The sequence below is a fragment of the Asparagus officinalis genome, chromosome 4 (assembly GCF_001876935.1).
Source record: "Asparagus officinalis chromosome 4, Aspof.V1, whole genome shotgun sequence".
Classification (NCBI taxonomy): domain Eukaryota; kingdom Viridiplantae; phylum Streptophyta; class Magnoliopsida; order Asparagales; family Asparagaceae; genus Asparagus; species Asparagus officinalis.
Window position 1 is genome coordinate 79947614 of NC_033797.1, and position 22545 is coordinate 79970158.

Sequence of the window (22545 nt, forward strand, 5' to 3'; positions counted from 1 at the left end):
GTATCAGAGGTGGCCGATTAGCACGCAGGCTACTTGGTTCGCCGATTTGGTGGCTGGTGAATACACGGGCCATTTGGAGGTGGCCGGTGAGTGTATAGGCTATTCGGTTCGCTGTTTCGCTTCATGTGTTCATCGGCGTCGGATAATCCTCTTAGACTTAGATAGTGGCGTTCATCACCTTCTCTCTGTCTCGAGCTATACATGGATACCTATAGGCATTTTTAGACGCCTACATAGCGTCTCCGTCCATCGGCTTCATCCTTGATCAGATAAATCCACGTATTGTGAAGAGCCTTTCTCCCTCTTGGAAGCTTTACGAGCTCCCAAGTTCCATTCTTCATCAAGGACTTCATTTCTTCCTCCATGGCAGACTCCCACTCGCCCCGAGCTTTGTCGGTCTGCTGTACCTCCTCATAGCTTTCTGGCTCACCATTATCAGTCAGGAGAAGATAATTCATGGTGGAAAGATATCTCTCTGGCACCCTTGCATTTCTTGGAGCTTTGCGAATTGCGATCGGTAACTCTGCTGGATCCTGCTGCTGTGCATCCCACACGTGCTCTTGGTCTCCGTCTTCTATGCTGATTAGTATCTCACCGCCGTCCTCACTATCAGCAATATCTGGAAAAAGAGGGGGAGATAGCTGACTCCCACTCACCTCTTTGGTCTTGTACACCGCATTCTCATGGAACACGACGTCACGACTACGCACCACCTTGCGCGCATCGTGATCCCAGAAATGGTACCCATACTCATCTCCTCCATAGCCGATGAAAGAGAGCTTCTTTGACTTTGGATCAAGCTTTGACCGGTCTGCAGGATTGGTCATGACATAGGCATCACAACCAAATACTCGTAAGTGTTTTAGCTTCAGCTTCTTTCCGGTCCAAACCTCTTCAGGTATCCCATAACTGAGAGCCGCGGATGGCTCGCGGTTGATCAAGTATGCAGCAGTATTGACAGTTTCAGCCCAAAATCTCTTGGGCAATCCGGAATGGATCCTCATGCTTCTGGCGCGCTCCAAGATAGTACGATTCATGCGCTCCGCCACTCCGTTGTGCTGAGGTATGCCTGTGACGGTCTTCAGTCTCCGAATCCCATGGGACGAACAGAAGTTTTCAAACTCCTGGCTGCAATACTCACCTCTATTATCGGATTTTAGGCACTTCAACTTATTGTCTGTTTCGTTCTCCACATAGGCAAGCCACTTCTTGAAAATGATGAAAACATCTGACTTGTGCTTCAATAAGAACACCCACAGTTTTCTAGTAGCATCATCAATAAAAGTGACAAAATAAAGAGAGTTGCCAACATATGGGACTTACGCAGGTCCCCACACGTCGGTGTGCACCAACTCTAATTTCTGCAGTTTTGGAGCCGGTCCGGTCTGTTGGCCTTCTTGTTTTGATGATGTTTAACAAACAATTTATCACTAATGTTGTTTATCTAGTATTTGTGTTTTCCTATGTATTGTAGACAAACAACATTGTTGGAGGATGGATGGAATAGCGCTTTAACGACGATATCAAAAGGAGGTTGGCGGAATGTCGGTGAAGCCTTGCTATTCAAGTTCAAGATCTAAGTTTAGCTTCATCCGCATGTGTACCAAATCGAGCTCATTGAAGATCAAGATCTAGCTTGGGTAACATAGTATAGGTTTTATATTATGTGTGTTAGTACTTTAAGCTCAATCATATACACACATACACAGTTTGGTTTTTTGGTTTGATAGTTTTACTATGAAACAATTTAGTTATATATATACATAGTTATATATATACATATATGTTTTGGTTTGATAGTTTTCTAGTTTTACTATGAAACAATTGAATATAATTAGAAAACATATTTTTGTTTCATACTTATATGCATATATATGATTTCATCAATATCAATTTTAGTTAGTTCAATGAAATCATGTTTTAGTGCATTATATGTGTATTTTGATAAAATACTACATTCATTGTTTATAGACTTCATAACAATAGTTTACATCTTTCTTCAAGTCTATAAAATCAATTTGTAAAGGTTCAAAAGTTGGTTTAGCCAAAATGTCAAAATTCACATATTTACATTTTCGTGTTTTGGACTATTTTGCAAAATGATGATATTTTTCATTTGGGAAGTCCTTTTTCGAAACCAGTCATTGTAGTATGTTTATTAACATGTCTACAATCATTCCCCAAAGTTTTACATTTTTTGGAATTTATTTAATATTTTTAAACAGCGTTTTAAAATCAGATATACAGTTTTTGAGTATCAGTTTTCGGTCGACCGAACCGGTCAAGGGGGTAAGAATTCTTACTAGAATCTGAAGATTGATTTCAGAGTGGAGATTCCTATTTATGATGGAAGTGTTGACGTTGAGAGGCTTGATGACTGGATCGAGCGGATGTAGATGTATTTTACTCTTTATGGCTATTCGTCAAAAGAGAAGATTGTGTTCGTGACTTTGAAGCTTTCAAGACATGCGTTGACGTGGTGAAAATCCTATTGCAAACAGGAGAAGAGGCGGTGTCGTGGAACAAGTTCAAGGAGCTACTTAGGAAACAGTTCTATCCGGTGGGATTCATTGAGGAGCGTTGGTACAAGTGGTATGGCTTGCGCCAAAGGGTCAATCAAACCGTTCAAGAATACACTACGGAGTTCCAACAGCAGGCAATGGTTCTTAACATTGCGACAGAGGAATATTCCGTGTTTATGAAGTATATGGCGGGATTGAGCGATTACATCCGAAAGGAGATGAGGTTATTCACGGTCGAGACTATTGCAGATGCGAGCGTGAAGGCCATTGCCATTGAGGGCAAGCAAAAGAAGAGCAACGAAGCAAAGGGGGATGCAAAGCAAGTTAGAGGCAAGTCTAGTGGTTCTCAGTTTAAGGAGGAGAAGAAGAAGGGTGATCCAGGGAAAGCAGGGCTGATTTGTAGTCACTGCGAGAAGACAGGACACGAAGCTGATCGGTGCTGGGAGAAGTATCCTCATCTCAAGCCAAGAAGGTTGAAGAAGAAGGAGGAGAAAAAGGCATACATGATAGATCAAGGTCCGAAAGAAGTCTCGGGGATGACAGAGCCTAATAGCAGTCTCAATCTTATGACGGGGAAATAGGCTACGAAAGAGGACGACGACCCGAGAGAGCAGCTCTTTGTTCTTAAGTTGCAAGTGAAGACTAGTTTGGTTGATGCCATAGTCGATCCGGGTAGCGAGAAGAATTTGATATCCGAAGCCTTGGTTCAGAAGTTGGGTCTGAGGACGGTCAAGCATCCGAAGCCCTATCCATTAGGGTGGATTCAGAAGGAGGAGAAACTAAGTGTAGTTGATCAATGCACTGTAAGATTTGCACTCCATGAGTCGTATATTAACGAGGTCACATGCGACGTAGTTCCATTAGATGTTTGTCAGATTATACTGGGCAATTCGTACTTATGGGATAGATATGCGATCTACGAGAGGCGGGCTCAGAAGTATACATTCACCAAGGGTGATGAAAAGTTTATATTTCGTTTGGCATCTCTTCCGAGGGAGACAAGCTTGGGAACAGTGACGCGAGCGAAGAGATTAGTGAATGCAAGCAAGAAGTTTGTCTCGCTGTGCATTAGACTTCCAGAAAAACCATCGATTAAGGATTGCAACTTGGAGCGAGAAGTGACTATGACGAGACGCGGGATGAATGAGTTATTTCCGATCGGACGTCGAGATCAGATTCCTAGCAAGGCCAGGTGGTTCAGAAAAGGAGGAGGGGCTCGCGAGTTCCCTCAGTTTCAGTTCTAACTTGAACGGGACTTCAAGTTCCTAAAGGGGGAACCCATGATACGGGTGTATCTTCTCTTCAGGAGTTTAGTGATCCTCATGGGAGCTTGAGGATAGGAGATTCTCATATCTTGGGAATAGGAGCATGGATGGAGCCAAAGAAGGCGGTGGAAGAAGTCAGCAGAAGCGAAACGTGCAAAAGGACAGGGTAACTGGCAGATCTCTGGCCGGTCGACCGCAGCACACATGTCGGTCGATCGGAAAACCTGTACGATGCAGGGTTTGAGAAAACTCTCTGGCCGGTCGACCGAACCAAGCCTGGCGGTCGGCCGGATCACGATTTCTGGGTTTCCTGTTTTGTTTTGGATTCTGTTTTGACAGGGATTCCTGATTCTTTTGGGCTTGTTTATTTACAAGATTGACATCCACGTTTGCACATCTATAAATAAGATTGTTTTAGGGTTCTAAACAATCAGATCTCAGAGAGAAGCGATCAAGAGAAATTCTAATAATTGTATTAGGGTTTTAGAGAGAGAGTTGAGAGGTTGTTCTTAATTCTAGCGAGATTGTGAGGGAGAGATTGTAATCTTTGTTCTTCATAATCTAGAGAAGTCCTCTTCTCAACCCACCTTTTGGTAATTCCGCGACCAAAGGGTGCTCGCACGGCGACTCGTATCAAAATGCTCAATATCCTTCTTTGAGTTTGACTCAACAAGTGTCTCTAGTTACTCTTTAATGTATCTTCGCATGCTATTAGCTGCTTCTTTCTCTTGGCCCTTTGCCTTAGCCTTAGCCTTCATCATTTCTTTTTTCTCTTCAAAGTACTCCATCTAGGGCCAGTTGTGCAGGTGTCTATTTTCATAAATTAACTCCTAATCCCGTATGATCTTGCACCTACATCTCATCAAATTTGACTGAAATTATCGTACCGATTTTAGAATAAGAGAAAGAGAATTCATCTTGTTTGCCAACATAATGACTCAACACATGCTCTAGTGCTAGTTGATCAACTGCTGGAGGTTCAAATAAGACATATTGCTCAAAATTACTATCCTTATAGTATCCTAATGCCACTTCCTCATTCTTTGTTCAAGATTTGTCATGAATGCGCAGTATGTTCCAAAACTTGCTGTAGGTCTGATATCACCTACAACTGCATTAATTTTTCCGCATAAACAAATATTTACTCTTAACAAATCATTCAAGTTCTTAATATCCATTACACTAATTAACATCAATAGTATTAACATTAAAGGTCAACACTTAACAACCATTTGTAAAAGTTAACACTTACGGATGAAAGTAAACAACACTCCACAAAAGTTAACATCTATTCATAAAAGTTAACATTCTATTATGAACTTTAGTATCTAATGATGAAACATGCATGTGTAAAAGTTAACATCAGTTATTTGTTTTTTTCATGTAATGCTGTCACTTAAACAAAAAATTCATAGGCTATGATTATACTTCTCAATGTATAATACATGTCAACTCCAATTGCAAATATTCACCTACTTTTCATAATAGTTGAAAGTGATTGTACATTGTACATGTTTTATACATAATAATACAAACAATAAACTAAATTCCAAACAATGAGTATATAAGTCATACAATAGGCATGTATTTCATACATAATAATTTTACTTAGATTAAGATAAAAAATCTACAAATAAGATCCAAGGTTATATCGACTTTTATTAATTGAATATTAAACTTCAATAGTTTTGGCCTTAGCCTAGCCACAAATGATTATTATTAACATGAATTGAAAATAGTTAACATTTAAGGCGTTAACTTAGTAAAAGTCAAGTTTTATTAATATGCATGGCTAATAATTAGCACTTAAGGCTAAAAGTTAACAACAAATAAGAATTATTGACATGCATTGATGATTGCTAACAACAAATGAGTATTTTTTACATGCATTACTTTATAATGATTATACTTCATATTGCTAAGATCATACTCTGAAATTAATAAATTGGTTCTACACTACAATAACTAGTTTTTCACCATCATTTTTCTACAAACAGACCCCATAAATCTTAATCATGTTTCAAACAAGTAAACCGTTAAATTTCCTCCTTTTTTCTTGCTCAAAATTTTCAACTAACATCCAATACCATAATTTTACAAAATACTTATAACTAAAGTTAACTAAATTCAAAGCCAAAAATTCCGAAGTTAATTGGGAACTTACTTCTTCTTAGAGATGGGCATATCCTCTGTCGAATGTCTCCTCTTGCATTCTTGAAATTCTCATTCCCTTTTCATGTTCAACAGGGCCACTATTACCTCGTTACTATCCTTATTTTCAGAGGACTTTGGAGAAGAAGAACCGGCGGGGGATAATGATGCAGAGGCGAGGGCAAATGATTCGGCGCAGCGGCCGTCCTTCGTCAACCGAGCGGCAATGCTAATGATGAACCACTTTGAATTGGTTGTTGTCTCCTTCACTCTTCTCCACATTAGGGTTCTCGGGCCGTTTGTCGCGTCATTTTTTATTGAACATTTGATAGATTTTATGGACGTTTGAGTGAAAACTAGGGTTTTGATTTTGGATTCTCTAGTTTACATGGGATTGAGCTGGGGTGTGTGTGGGGGGGGGGGGGGGGAGAGAGAGAGGAGAGCAAGGGAGTTTTGGGGGAATGTGTAGAATTGGGTTTTCGCAAAAATCTCTATGTGCTGATTGGAAGAGTATATAGGGGCTAAAACAAAATTATTTGATGTATTGAGTTGATCTCATATGAAAATAATGCCGGGGGCTAACTACAAGAGCTTTCTTTTTGGGCATTGACAATTTTTTCCTTAAAATTATGTAGTTCTTGATGAAGAGGTTGCAATTCCAGTTTTATATAAAATTATATATATATATATATATAATTTATATTATAATAATATATATATATATATATATATATAGTATATATATATATATATATATTATATATATATATATATATATATATATATATTATATATATATATATTATTATATATATATATATATAAGTTCTTGGATGAAGAGGTATGTACATACGAGACGCAATAATTATATATAAGATATTAGGTAAGGATATCTTGTTTTCTTTGATATTAGTCCGTCAATCATTAAAATTGCTATTAGCTCTCTCAATTATTAAAAGTATTTTGAAATAATCACTCAAATTGTTGAAATTTCCATCAGGCCCTTCAATTCTTATATTATTTTGAAATTAGTTCCTCCAATCGACACTGAAGTAGCATGGAAGGATTTTCAAGTAAAATCTATTGTTGTAGTCTATTATATTTTTCCTTAATTTGTTTCAAATTAATCCCTCCAACTATTATTTATACTTTTCTCCGGAGGGACTAATTTTGAAATGAATTAGGATTTGCTGACCACTAGCAATTTTAACGATTTGAGGGTCTGATTTCAAAAAACCTTAGCAATCGAGGTATCTAATAACAAATTTAATGACATGAGTACTAATTAAAAAACATGAAAGATTTTTAAGAGACTAATATCTAAGGAACATAAAACATATGCACTAGTACAAAACTATTTTTTCCCAAATGGTTGTCCCAACCATTTGGGCAAGTTGAAGAAGCCCAAACAGTTTAAACTATTTGGGATGAGTTTTGTCCAAACAGTTTAAACTGTTTGGGCGAAAGAAAATACAAGTAAGAGAATTATTTGGCCCAAACTGTTAATCCCGTTTCTAATTTTTTTAAAAAAAATCTCATTTTCTCCCCCAAAGACCAAAATCTCCCCAAAATCAGAGCGCCTCTCTCCTCAAAATCTCAAATCTCTAGTTATCGCCTCTCTCCTCATTGACCATCACAACGATCTCCTCCTTGATGACCACCGAGTCTGAGTGCAAGTCCGACCACTGTAACTTGCTCCTCGTTGACCATTGGGTCTGAGTCTGACAATGCAACACCGTTGTGGCTTCCTCATCGTCGATCACCACGATGATCACTATGACACCACCAGCAAACCATAGATAGAGGCCTCTTCCTTCTCAACTCCATTGTATCCAACACCAACAAATGTCTACACCACCGTCGCTACGTACTACTCAGACATCCACTACCCTTGTATCCTCCTTCTATAGCGGTAATTATAGGGTAATTTCTAAAATTTTGAGTTTCCTAGATTTTTAGTTATTGCATTATTACAAAAAAAACATATTAATACTCTCTTAAATCAATTTCGTTGTTTATCACAATCTTTAATTTAGTTTTCAATTTTCTCAAAATTTTGTCATTTATGGTAAACTTTTTGTCACATCAATTTGTTGTAATTACAAGAGTAATTTATTAAGAAAATGATTCCTGCAAACTCTAAAAGCTTGAGATAATAGGGTTTGTAATTCTTGTTGTTGTTGTGGTAATCCTCTAGATATTTGCTAAATTTATGCTTCCAACATTATTTGTTTACATGATTATTGAAACGTAATTAGATTTCATCTAAGTAGATTTTCATACAATATTGAGTCATTAATAAACATTCTTAAACTACTATTTAAACTTCTTTGCGAGAAGTGGGATATGTTGTATCTTTTTACATGTATTATAACATAGATACGTGTTTGATGCCTTGTATTTAGACTTATTTATTATTTGAGTTTACCTATGTTTCATGAACTTTAGATTTTGCAATTTGTTATCATGTAATCTCTTGACTTTAATATTATTTAGTACTTGTAATTAGGTTTTACACTCTTTTCTTGTCATTTAAAAAAATGAAATATTATATTGTTTCTAATTGAAGTCCGAAGGCAACTATTTTTAATATTTTTAGGAGTTGTTATTGATAAATAATGTTATTTAGGTTAGCATGGCCGTTAACTACATAAGAGTTAAGGTCTGCATGTATGTTGGTCACACAGAGTGCACGCAACTTGATTTTATTGATGGAGTTGGTGGTTTCATGAACTTCATATGCAGACATGACATGATTCGACTGGGAAGGCTCTTTTGTCGGTGTAAATTATGTGTAAATAAATTACATCAGTTGAAGGAAGAAGTAGAACTTCATATTTTGAAGAATGGTTTTGTTAGTGATTATATGACTTGAGTATATCACAGAGAAATTGAAGATTTCAGTGATATGGATGAAGAAGAACAAGTAGAAGACAATTTCTTTCCAGGTGAGGAAATGAAGGAAATAGTAGAGGTTGCTCTTGATGACACTAATCCTACTGAAGAAGATCTTCCTTCCGGACGAGGACAATATGAAAGCAATTATGATAAATAATTGGTGCTAGGAGGTTAATTTATGATAATGCAAAACACTCCATGTTGTCATGGTTTGTTCATCTTATTTAGATTAAGTGTCTAAATAATGGACCAACAAGTCATTCATGATGCTTCTAAAGATTCTAAAAGATTCTATGCTTATGAGGAACCATGGGCTTGACAGCTGGTACGAAGCTCAAAGGACAATGCCTAATTTTGGTTTGAATTGTCAGAAGATTCATGCATGTCCCAATGACTCTATACTTTACTGGAAAGAAAACTGAGATAAGATAGAGTGCCCAATTTGTAGAGAGGCTAGATATAAGAAGAAAGTATATAGTTAGTGTTTCGGGTCTTTTTAAATTACAATTAACTCAGATTATAATAAAAAGAGTGTAATGAAATAAAGAAAAATTAATATTTCATCGTGTTCTTCTCTGTGTGCCGATGGAGCGTCGATCTTGTACTTTGTTGACACACTGACTAAGGCGATGAATTTTTTTGCTGTTAATGAGAGTTTAATGATGTGGACGATAGCTCAGTCTTCTCTTGATACTTCTACTCAATTAAATCATAAGTGTGATAATAGAAACCTCTCTATTAGTGTGTCTAGATCTGCAGATCTCTTTTTATTCTTAAGATGATAAAAATGAATGATTTCCCCTCCTTTTATAGTCTAAAAGAGAGAGTTAATAGCCCCTATAATTATGGATTAAGTGGCCATTAAAATAAAAGATAGTGGGGAAGTTATCCCTTGAAAATGGCTATTGGACGAGGTTCGCTTGCTCAATTGGGCGGTCTTTGCTATAGTTCATTGTGGGCTTAGTTTTGGGCCTCCTTTGAAGTGTTTAGCCCATGGGCGTTCATTTCTTGAACCAAGCTAAATATTAGCCTAGGTGAAAATATATTTTAGTCATCTACAAGATCCCCCAAAGTTTTCAAGATCCTGCGTTTGACTTGTAGCTGTGATTAAAACACTTTGGGCAATAGCTAGATGTGTACTATTAAACATAGTTCGAGTTTGTCTTGATTGGGTTGAAACTTATCTTTATTTATCTTCTTGGTTCCTAGAGGTGTATTGTTGAACGTAGCTTCCTTTATCGTAGACTCATATTGGAGGCCTAATGATGCTTGTACTTGTCTAATTTCATGTTTGGAATGAAGTTTGCCTTTTTCATTGTTGAGCTGAAGTTGGGAAATCAGCAAATTTTGACTAATTTTAGGTATGAGTGAAGTTCGCTCAACCCTCAACTGAGTTGGCGAGGTTCATCAATTAGTGATGTAAACTAATTAGTGAGACTCAACTTATTTTGAGTCGTGTCTGGCGAAGTTTGTTGATTAGCGACTCTCGCTAGCTGGCGATGTTTGTTGAGATTTGCTTATAGATTTACTCCATGATTTGTGGTTAAGATCTCTTAGTCAAAGATTTCATGAGATCTGCTGCAGATTTGACTAAGTTTTAGGCTAAGATTTAGCCTATATGTTTGGTCCAATCAAATCTCAAAAGATATGATTTTTCTTGGAAGTTTAGATTTGAAAAAGGCTATAAATTGTAGCCTTCCCCTTCCATTCTCACCACCTTCCTCTCTATCTTCTTCTTTTCCATGTCAAAGTCTTCATCACTTAAATCAGAGATGCTTCTCGACAGAGGAGCTAAAATAAAACAACTGCAATAGGAGCTTGTGATAATCACATTCTTATTACATTTTTACCCTCATTATCTATTTTGTTTAAATAAAAATGTCATTAATAAACATGTTTTATCTTAATTTATAATTAATAAAGAATTAATAAACAAAACCTAAAAAAGAACTCAAATTTTCTCATCTTTTAAACCTTTTAATGAAGCCCGGGATCAAGCCAAGAAATCTACAGAAGCCGAAGAAACAATGGTCAAATATGAAAAGAAATCAAGTGAAAATCATGTTCAAGATGTTATCTATAAAGAAACGGGGATATCTCATAATCTAAAAGGCAGAATTTAACGTATAATATACAAAAATTGCCTATCTTGATGAAACAGAGCTAACTGTATCTTTAGAGTTTTGGAATTCCAATTGGTTGGCCAACCGATTGGCCAACCGATCGGCCAACCGATTGGCCAACCGGTTGGCTGACCAATTCATCCGTAACAAACTCGTTTTATGACTAAGATTTGATCCTTGGAGCCCAAGTAAAATCCAACAGTTCTTATTCATTACTGTATATTATAAATAAGGGTAGAGGGTGAAGGGTTTAAGCATGAAAATTTTTGTAAAAAATCTATTTGGAGTGGAGGGTTACTCTTAATTGAGAAGATCTTCCAAAATTATAACTTTTTGTTACAATTAATAAAATTTTTTCCACCTCTTCATATTTTTTTTCTTCTCTTTGTTTGATCATGAAGGTGAAGATGAGATGAAGATGGAGATAAAGATGAAAATTTGCCTTCATCAAGAGACTAGAACCCTCTTGGAATGTAAATTTCCTCTTTTATCTTTTTTATTTCCTTATAATATTTTTCTTGCTTAGATATTTAAGGGGCTAGAACCCTCCTGAATTAGATTTATTTTGATGCATGGTAGAGTAGATTTACTTTCAATGTCTTTATTTTCTTGTATTTATTTTGTAGTATATATTTCCATTTTTGCATAGTTTAGATTTTTTTATTGTTTTTTTCTTATTGCTCATAGTTTAGATCTTTACTTATTTGTTCTTAATTTTTTCTTGTTGTAACGAGTTTATTTTCCTTTCTTCATACTCTTTAATTTTTATTTTTATTTATTTTCTAAGATGTGAAACTAAATCCACATAGGAATTCTAGAATTGCATGAAACTAGTTTAATTTTTTTTATGAATTATGAAATTGACAATCGATAAGCTATATAAAAGAGTTTAGATCAACTTCTCTAAGAACACAAAGAACTAAAGAGATGATGATGAGGATGAATTCCTCAATTGAAATTGATAGCTTCTTCTTTGTGAAAAACTTCTCTTTTGAAACAAGGCTTGAAACAAAGCTTTAAACACTTCTTAAACACTTATAAACTTGGTTAAACAAATCTCTTGGTTGGTCAGAATGTTAAATGCACTAGGGTATTTATAACATCACAAAACATTAGCAAGAACCCAAGAAAAAAGACCAAAAAGCCATAAGAAGACAAAAATAGAAAATAGCCGTTACAGTGTTATGAGTCGACTCAGTGCTATTCATGAGTCGACTCATAAGTAGCCGTTACAGGCTAAAAAACAACTTATGGGTCGACTCATCAAATTCACGAGTCGACTCATCATGCATGGGTCGACTCATGAAATCATGGATCGACTCAGCAGAAACAAAACTCAATTTCCAGCACACTTTATGAGTCGACTTATGACAGTTATAAGTCGACTCAACCTGAATGGGTCGACTCATGAAATCATGGGTCGAATCACCAGAACCAAGGGTGGCAATTTATGACCTGACCCATCAACCCGACCCGTTTATTATGGGTATGGGTCGAATTACATGGGTCGGGTCATAAACGGGTCAACTTGAACTGACCCATTTATTAAATGAGTTAATTCAAGTTGACCCAAACTAACCCGTATAAAATAACAATGACCCACGATAACACCCGACTCCTAATTGAGGCAACAACCCATCGTCCCTCCGTCTCTCATAAACGAAACCCTAGATTTCCATCTCTCCTCTCGAGCGGCGACGAGCGGCGATGATCCTCGAACCATTGTTCCTCTCTCTCCTCTCTAGTTAGGCGAGGGTGGCGGAGTGACAGCGATCCTCGAACAGGAGAGACGACGGCCGGGGCGATTTGTGGCCTGCTCATCGTTTGAAGCAGGCAGGAGGCGGTGAGGGGGGGGCGGCTGTTGGTTGTTCGTATCGAAGGCCAGGGAGGAGGCAAGGGTATGGCTGCTCGCTCATCAAAAACCGAAAGGCGGGGCTGCTGTTGGCTGTCTCATCGTCGAAGCATAGGAAGTGGGGGCTAATGGCTGCTCCATTGTCAAAGCAGAGGAAGGAGCGACGGGGTGCCGTCAGTTGACGACGGAGGTCGCTGTCATCGGCCGTGAAGCAGGGGGGTGACTTTGATTTTTTTGGAGGCGGCTGAGATAGGGTGCAGCTGAGTGAGGTGAGAGAAATGAGATTGAGAAGGAAGATAATGAGGGATCTATCAAAAATGGATGGTGATGAGATTGTCCACGTGCATTTGCATTTTAACCATTTAACCATAGTTATTTTGCGTTATGTGTTAAACACGTTTTAACCCGTTTTTTGTGTTATTTAAAAAAAATGGAGTGTTAAATTGTTAAATTGTAAGTGGGTTATATCCTTCTGTTACATAACATGAAGGTCACGTTAGGTTATAATAACTTTGTTTTATTCATTTATTTTGTCAAATTGAATTTTTGAACTACTTAACTGGTACTTAATTTTAGTATCATAAGTTATTAAACGGGTCATTCGGGTTATATGGGTCGGATTGGGTAACCTGTTTAATAAACGAGTAGGATTGCATTGACCCATTTATTAAATGGGTCGGGTCGGGTCACACTTATGCGAGTCGGGTCAACTATGACCCGACCCGTTTGCCACCCCTAAGTAGAACGCATGTGTACCACCTATAATTGAACGGGTTCAATTGATAATGTGTATGAATGGATACAAACATGCACATACACCTACACACACTTATACACACACACACATACATACATAAGTACGTATACACATACATGCACACTCATACATTCACGTTACTTTACAGGTGAACTTTCAGAGCACTCGTCCTCATTCCACCTCCTCCAGCCTCTCCACCATCCACCGTCTCTTGAGCAAATCTTATTATATATTATATTATATATATATATATATATTTATATTATATAATATATTATATATATATAATAATATATATATATATATAAAACTTCCCAACACGGTTACACTATTTGGGTGTTATTGGGTATTGAGTTGAGCTAACAACATCCCAAACATGTTAAACCATTTGTGTAGATAGCTGTCCAAATGGTTTACATCATTGCGACTGATACCAGCCCAAACGATAGATATCTGCACAAATGGTTTAACCCGATTGGCCAACAAGTAGACCAAATGGTTTGAGCTGTTTGTGAAGAATAGAAGACAAATGGTTTAAACTATTTGGACAACTTTTTTATTAAAAAATTCCTATCCAAAAGGGTGCATCCATTTGGATAAAAGCCCAAATACTAGCAACCGTTTTGACCACCGTTTTGACAGACGTTTTGACAGATGTAGCCCCAACGGCGTCTATCAAAACAGTACTTTTTTGGCCCAAACGGTTTTAACCGTTTGGGAGCACTGCTTGCCGCACTACTTGCCCAAAAAATTTCAACCGTTTGGGACAGAGCAGTTTTGTACTAGTGTCGTAAGACGAGAAAATATCTATTGAGTTCTCAAAGAAAAACTATACATGTACAAATTGTGCCTACAAGTTGAGCGTGGATGCTACCGTGTTGTTCTCTTATAAAGGTCAAACGTACACGAAATACAGAGAACCAAGAAAGAGCTTTTCGTGCGTTCGAAGCATAAAACATTTTGGATGAGTTAGTAACAGCGTAACAACTACAGTAGTGTTCACCATGCACACGAGGTAAAGGCGGGGGCCCACCACTCGACTTCAGTCACCAACAATATCAACATCATGTTTGGGCCGAGGATGGCTTTCGGTGGAGAAAAAGGATCCTTATCCTTGTCTCTTTCTCATCCCGATATACTACTATATATACTATATAACTATACAACATATATGATACTATATATACCATATATTAATAAATATAATATATATATATATATATATATATATATATAATATATATATTAATATATATATATATACTATTATATATTAACTACTATATTAATATAATATATATATATAAGAGAGAGAGAGAAGAATGAGAGAGATTAATGGGTATTCCTTGTCATTAGGAGGGGATTTTCCCTCTATGACGCCTCTAAAATCACACCTGATTGAGCGACATTATGATGACCGCTCCGTTGAACTTGATCACATATCCTAAAACCGGCCCACCACACACCAAGTTTGGGTGAACCCGTCGTCGTTCCTGACCCTTCATGCCCAACTCGTATCAATTTTAACGGTTTTGAATGAATACGAACCTTTTCACCATCGGCTGCCGATGTGAGGGTCAACACGACGACGGTTCACCCCAAACTGCTGGTGTGTTGGGGGTTTTACGGAATATTGTAGATCAAGTTCAACGGAGGCGGATCATCTCATAATGTCGCTCAATCATGTGATTTTAGAGGCGTCATAAGGAGGAATATCCCCTCCTATGAACATAGGATACCTCATTAAATCTCATATATATATATATACTATAACTATACTACTACTATATATAGCATATAATATTATAACTAACTATTAATACTCTATACTATAATATATATATATATATATATATATATATGAGAAACTCCATGAGCTTGCCAGCGTAGGGGAAGAAGTAACGTTGCATGGGGGTTAACTTTGAAAAAAACCCTGTCGATTCTACAGCTGTAGAACCCAGCTCCCCAAGAACTTCATCGACTTTCGCTGGCAGGCTATCGCTCACGCCCTTTCGAATCCGACCCGCCCAAAATCTCGCCCCCTCCCGCCTGACTTCAATCGCATTTCGCTCAGGCCACTCGCTCAGCGCCAACCCCACCGCCTCTCCACAAATCCCTCCATCTCCCGCCTCTCCCTTTCGATTTCGCTCAGGTCATCCCGCTCCAAGCGCCGCCAACCCCAACGCGGCTCTCAAATCCCTCTCTCCGCCTCTCCCCAGAAACCCCCCCCAACTTCGAAAAATCCGAACCCGCAGATCTCTCCCCACCAACATCGACACGCAGATTTCGCTCCAGCGCCAACCCCACCGCCGCCGCTCGGACTGAGAAACTCAAAACGACCGGCCGTCGCAAACGTTTCATCCTCCGTGAGGCCAACCCCGACTCCCCCCCTTTCGATCTCTCTTGAGCAGGTAAAATTTCAAAATTCTCCTCTCTCGACGCCCTCCTTTCTTCTTACTGTAATTGTTCTGTAAATTCTAACATTTACTGTTAAATTTAGTAAAAATCTTATATACAGATTGTATTGTGTGTATGAATGCTTTGTTGATGTAGTCCAGACAAAGCATTTTTGCTAATGTTGATGTGATTAAAAATTTAACTGGGATTTGTGATCTGTGCATTGTTTATGTGATCTTTGAGTTTATTGAACTTGTGTTGTTTGAATGCTTTGTTTCCTCGAGAGAGGAGCTCACGAGTAGAGATTTGTGATCTGTATAAAGTATCGAATATCTATTGTCATTAATTAATCGTTTTTTTTGTTCCCAAATAATTGACGATGGGTCATTATTAATGTTTTTTCTTCTTTAGGAGTTTGGAATGGAGGAAACAAATTCAAATAGTGTAGAGTTCGGAATGGGAGAATCAAGTGTTATTGGAATTGAAACTGCGGCCAATTCTGTAAATGCTCCTAAACCAGTACTAGGAATGAAGTTTAATAGTCATGAAGAAGCTTATAACTATTATAACTCTTTTGCATTGTTGATGGGTTTTGGAATAAGGAAGAGCAGTGTGAATTACTCTCGCAAGACTAGAGAAGTGGTAGACAGAAAGTTTGTTTGTGATAAGGAGGGCTATAAATCTAATAGTGGCAAGATAGAGATCCCTCTTCGTGAAATGTTTCAAAATTTAACAGTAAATGTTAGAATTTACAGAACTCACGGGGTTTGTTGAAGAACATACAAATCATGTGTTGAGTAGTCCAGACAAAGCAAAAATGCACAGATCACATCAACAATTTCATAAAACTCAAAGATGTAAAAAACTTATTGATAGTCTGCGAGAAGAAGGTATGCCTCCTTCCACTATTTCTCGCGTTATCAATGCAACCAATGGAAGAGACGGTGAACTTATGACATCACAACAGTGCATTGATCATATCAGAACCCAAATAGTCAACAATATTGGTCATGAATGCATATCTATCATTCGACATTTTCAGAGTATGACAGCGAATGATCCAGAATTTTATTTTGCAATAGAAGTAGACAGTAGTGGACAAATGAGGAGTGTATTCTGGGCCGACGGAAGATCAAGAGCATCTTATTTGCAATTCAGTGATGTTATTGTGTTTGATGTGACATACAGAACTAATAAGTTCAGTCTTCCATTTGCTCCATTTACTGGTGTAAATCACCATAGGCAGTCCACTTTACTTGGTTGTGCATTATTAGCCGATGAATAGGAAGATACCTTTGTTTGGTTATTTGAAGAATGGCTGAAATGCATGCACGACATTGAACCAGGTGCTATTATAACAGATCAGGATAGAGCAATGTGTAATGCTATTCACTCAGTGTTTCCAACGACAAGACATCGTTATTGCTATTGGCACATGCAAAAGCATATTATTGATCATTTGCCTACTTTGGTATCTCGTTATGGTGAACAGTTTCAAAGGTATTGGGGCTTGTGGTGCAATAGTTCTTCAATTGAACAATGTGAAGGATATTGGGTTGAGATGAAAGAGAAGTTTGATATAAATGAAGAAGGGGAGGGATGGTTGCAAACGAGATGAAAGAGAAGTTTGATATAAATGAAGAAGGGGAGGGATGGTTGCAAACAGTTTACAAATGCAGATAACACTGGGTGTCGTGTTATTTGAAGGACACTTTTTTTGCTGGAATGAGATCGAGCCAAAGGAGTGAAAGTATTAATGCATTTTTTGATGGGTATGTTAACTCACAGACTCAGTTACACGAGTTTGTGACACAAAATGAAAAAGCAGTAACTCATCATCGCTTAAGTGAAGCCCATGAAGATTTTAAGAGTCTGAACACAAAGCCGGTTATGCTCCTTGGACATCCAATTGAGATCCAAGCTGGAGAAATGTATACACGCAATATGTTTGATGTGTTCCATACTGAATTCAAAGGATTTGGTACAGAGTTCTGTGAAGAATTGAGAAAAGATGGGGACATTGTTGAATACAAGGTCTGTAAGTTTACAAATAAAGGAAAATGGGAGGTGGTTACTTATGAACAATCCAGTCAGATCCAGTTCTGTTGCACTTGTGCTTTGTTTGAAACTAATGGTGTTGTATGTAGACATATATTATCGCTAATGATGGCTAGGCAAATGGATTCATTACCCGACCACTACATCCTACACCGTTGGACCATACATGCAAGGCATCGTAACATTGGGGTTGGCAATATTGTATTTGGAAGAAACATCACACGCTGTGAAGAGAAGATTAATTTATTGAAATCTTGGGCCTTAAGAGCAAAATTCAATAATGCGCTCGAGCTTGCATTTGCTTCAGAAGAGAAGATGCAAAATCTAGATGAACAAATTTCATGGAATCACTTGAAGAAGAAGTTGGAGAAACTCAAGATCAAATTATGGATATTCCTTAACCTTCCGCACCCATTTCACATACAATAGAGAACATTCCTCAGATAACAGTTCGTGATCCTGATAGACCTGCAAGGACTAAAGTTCGTCCACCAATGCTACTAGAATCCAGTCAGGTTTAGAACAGGCACAAGAAAAGAAAGAAAGGAAGAAACGCATATGTAGCAGATGTGGTTAACTCGGGCATTATAGAACTAGTTGTAAAGTTAACTTGCAAAGGTACCATTTTCGTTGATATTCAGTTTTAACCCTATATAAGTTTATGAAACTTGATAGCACAAAGTCATATCTCATGATTAATGTACGTATGATCTTATGCATTTTTGTGTATCAATCTTTAACAGTGCTTTATTTACTTTGTTTTTAACTTTTAACAAACAATTTATTTGCTTGTACATGTTGCTCAGGTTCATCCACAACTGTTGCTGATTGTCTTGTAGCTGCTGATGTATTACTACATTTTATGTATTAAGACTGATTGTGTTAAGACTGATTGTGTTAAGACTGATTGTCTTGTAGCTGCTGATGTATGTGAATTGTATTGTGAAGTTTGTAAGTTTTAATTCTATGGCTTCTTGTAGTAACTTTCATTTATGCAGTTCTTGTAGTAACTTTCATTTATGCAGTTCTTGTAGTAACTTTCATTTATGCTGATGTATGTGAATTGTATTGTGATATGATTTGTAGTTCAATGGAATTCATAGGTATAGGAAGAAGCCCCATCAAATAGAGTGGAGCTTGCAAGAAATGTGTCGATTTTTTTGTAAAGTAGGTGATATTGGTTTGTAATTGCTAGAATATTGCATGTAACATAGCTATTTGGACCGTTAAAATATGAAGAAGTTTCAGCAGCAGAGGGGCAGGAGTTTGTATATGGATAGTGTTGGAAGTGTTATTTATTTTGCTTTTATTCGTTTTCTTCATTTTAGGGGGATATCTTGTTTTGAGCCACAAAGAGAAGGATTTCCTTGCAAACTAGAATGATTCAAGTATCTAAACACACCTCCATCTGGTACTCGACCTTCAAACTGATTGAAAGAGAGATCAAGCTGCCTTAGACTAGTAAGGGCAGCTAAGCTTTGGGGAATTGAACCAGTTAACTTATTGTTTGATAAATTTAAGCTTGTAAGCAAGTCAAGCTGAGGGAAAATGCTAGCTGGTAGTTGACCTGAAAGCCTGTTTACTGAGAAATCAAGTGAATGCAGATTCCTGCAACCTTTGATAGCTGAAGGAATACTTCCTGAAAGATTATTGTTTGACAGATCAATAGCTTGAATCATTTCCAATCCCCCAATCTCATCTGGAATAGAACCCGTTAAAAGATTATTTGATAGATTGAGATATAACTGCAAATTCTTCATATTTGCTATCACAGGCCTAGGGATAGAACCACTTAGGAGATTGTTGGAGAGATCTAATGAAAACAGTCCTATTAAATCCCCTAAGGATTTCGGTATTGAACCATTCAGCAAGTTCCCATGGAGATCAAGGTAAGAGAGTGATTGAAGATTAGAGATAGAATCTGGAATTGAACCCACAAATCTATTCTGATGTAATTCGAGGCGTGAAAGTTGTTTCAATTCAGAAACTTGTTGAGAATAAACTGAGGGAGCAGAAAATTGTCAAGTATAAGACCAGCATAGGACAATAAATCCTCCCAGAGAGAATGATGGTGGGTTTTTTCTAGAACTCCAGTAGAGCCTAGGTGAACAAGCAAAGCTTTCTATCAAACATGACATAATTTCTCACAATCACTAATATAGAAAGAAGGCATAGCACATCCATAGCAGGGTTAGAAAGAAGCCAAAGTAATAAAACATCCCACAAGATACATAAGTTCTCACAATCTCACAATCACAAGATACATAAGTTTCTATCAAACATGACATAAGTTCTCACAATCACATAAGTTCTCACAAGATACATAAGTTCTCACAATCTCACAATCACAAGATACATAAGTTTCTATCAAACATGACATAAGTTCTCACAATCACATAAGTTCTCACAAGATACATAAGTTCTCACAATCTCACAATCACATAAGTTACTCGATACATAAGTTCTTACAATCACATATTTTTTGCAAGAGAGAAAAAAATAAATACGACAACGATACATATTACAAACACTAATATTGTAAACACTGAACCTAATGCAAAAGCATAGATGGGGAAATAGTAGTTCTTGAGCTCGATGCAGAATCAGGTGTCGGGACAAAAAAGGTGTTTGGACATGCCCTGTACTGGATGCTGAATCACAAGCGATGCCGTGCTTATCCCATTCAACCAAAGCCTCTTCGTACGTTGCATACCCTTTATATGCGGCATTTGGGAATTTATCAACTTGCATTTTACAGTCCTCCCAATTATTATAAATTCCACATCGGCGACCTCTCTTCACAATGTAAAAACTCTTTCTTGCCATGGACCACCTAAAAAATTATGGTTTGAAGCAAAATCACAGTAAAAACTCTCTTAATTTCTTTGTGGAATTAAGAGAAATTATAAGTCCAAATTCGAGAAGTAATTGCTACCACTGAGGGAAGAATAAAATCACATCCATTTGATTTTGCATGACTCTGGAAATAGCTACAATCACAAGATGTAATTGTGTTTTTTGTCATATAATTTGCAAACATGCAGTAGCATATACTTTATGAATTTGCTTTAATTAAACCTGGTAAAATTAAAGCACAATACTGGTAAGCCCAAAACTGAGCATTAAAAGCACGCCTTACCGACGTTAGGCACTCGCTTCCTTTTCATGTTTGGATGTTGATCTGCATGAAGTTATATCTTTGTCATTTGCTAAGACCCTTTAGGGTATTGGGAGATCTCAGGCAACCTGACTTCATATCAGCTACACTGATGGAACATTCAAAAGTTCCTTGAATAAGAAGTTTGTAACATGTTTTATTTCTCTATAATGCCAACTTTTGTTCTCTGTAATGCAATTAACCATCTCATGTCCGTCTCACTGTCTAGATCCAGTTCTATATTTTACCAAAATTACCATCGAGATTATATAAACATGCTGTTTTTAAGAGTGTCGTTATTTGCTTAAGAAACATCGAGATTTTAGCATATACATTACTGCATTACCCCATTACTGTAGTGAGTATATCTATTAGCAAAATATTTAATTTTATTCTAAAATGGTAAATATCTACAGAACGAGAAAGAGTGACATTGCTTCATGGTTCTGAAAATCAAAGAAATATGAACTGTAAAAAAATAAAGGCAATTCCCACCGCCACGATACACATACTTTCAGCACAAATTCTCAATATTTGAATCAAATTCTCAAAATTTAGGACATTACCTAAATCAAAGAGGGCTGCGGTGAGGATGGATGATCGCCGCTGTCAAACTCAATGCCGGCGTCAAGTACAGAAGGTAGATCCCAACACCCTTACCCCACCTTTCTGTCTCGATTAAACCCTAGAACAAATATTTCAAAATTTAACAGTAAATGTTAGAATTTACAGAACATTACAGTAAGAAGAAAGGAGGGCGGTCGAGAGAGGAGAATTTGAAATTTTACCTGTCAAGAGAGATCGAAAGGGGGAGTCGGGGTTGGCCTCACGAGATGAAACGTGCGGCGGCGGTCGCCGATTTCTCAGTCCGAGCGGCGGCGGTGGGTTGGCCTGAGCGAAATCTGGGGTCGATTTGGTGAGAGATCTGGGGTCGATTTCGAAGGGGGGGGGGTTTCTGGGGAGAGGCGGAGATTTGGGGAGAGGCGGTGGGTTGGCCTGAGCGATGGCCTGAGCGAAATCGAAGGGGGAGAGGCGGAGAGGGAGGATTTGGGGAGAGGCGGTGGGTTGGCTTGAGCGATGGCCTGAGCGAAATCGAAGGGGGAGAGGCAGAGAGGGAGGATTTGGGGAGAGGCGGTGGGTTGGCCTGAGCGATGGCCTGAGCGAAATCGAAGGGGGAGAGGCAGAGAGGGAGGATTTGGGGAGAGGCGGTGGGTTGGCCTGAGCGATGGCCTGAGCGAAATCGAGGGGTGGATTTGGTCGATTTCGAAGGGGGGGTGAGCGATGGCTTGCAGAGAAATCGATGAAGTCTGGGGAGCTGGGTTTACAGCTGTAATCTCTGGGGTTTTTTTTCAAATAACCCCCTAC

At 37.8% G+C, this 22545-nt stretch overlaps 1 long non-coding RNA gene across 1 annotated transcript; it reads right to left on the bottom strand.

The window, feature by feature from the left end:
• On the bottom strand, positions 20401–22135 carry LOC109836030. The gene is made up of 3 exons (XR_002245789.1): positions 21969–22135; positions 21747–21865; positions 20401–20856 (listed from the first exon to the last, which is right to left on the bottom strand). It is a non-coding gene; the product is annotated as an uncharacterized LOC109836030 (long non-coding RNA).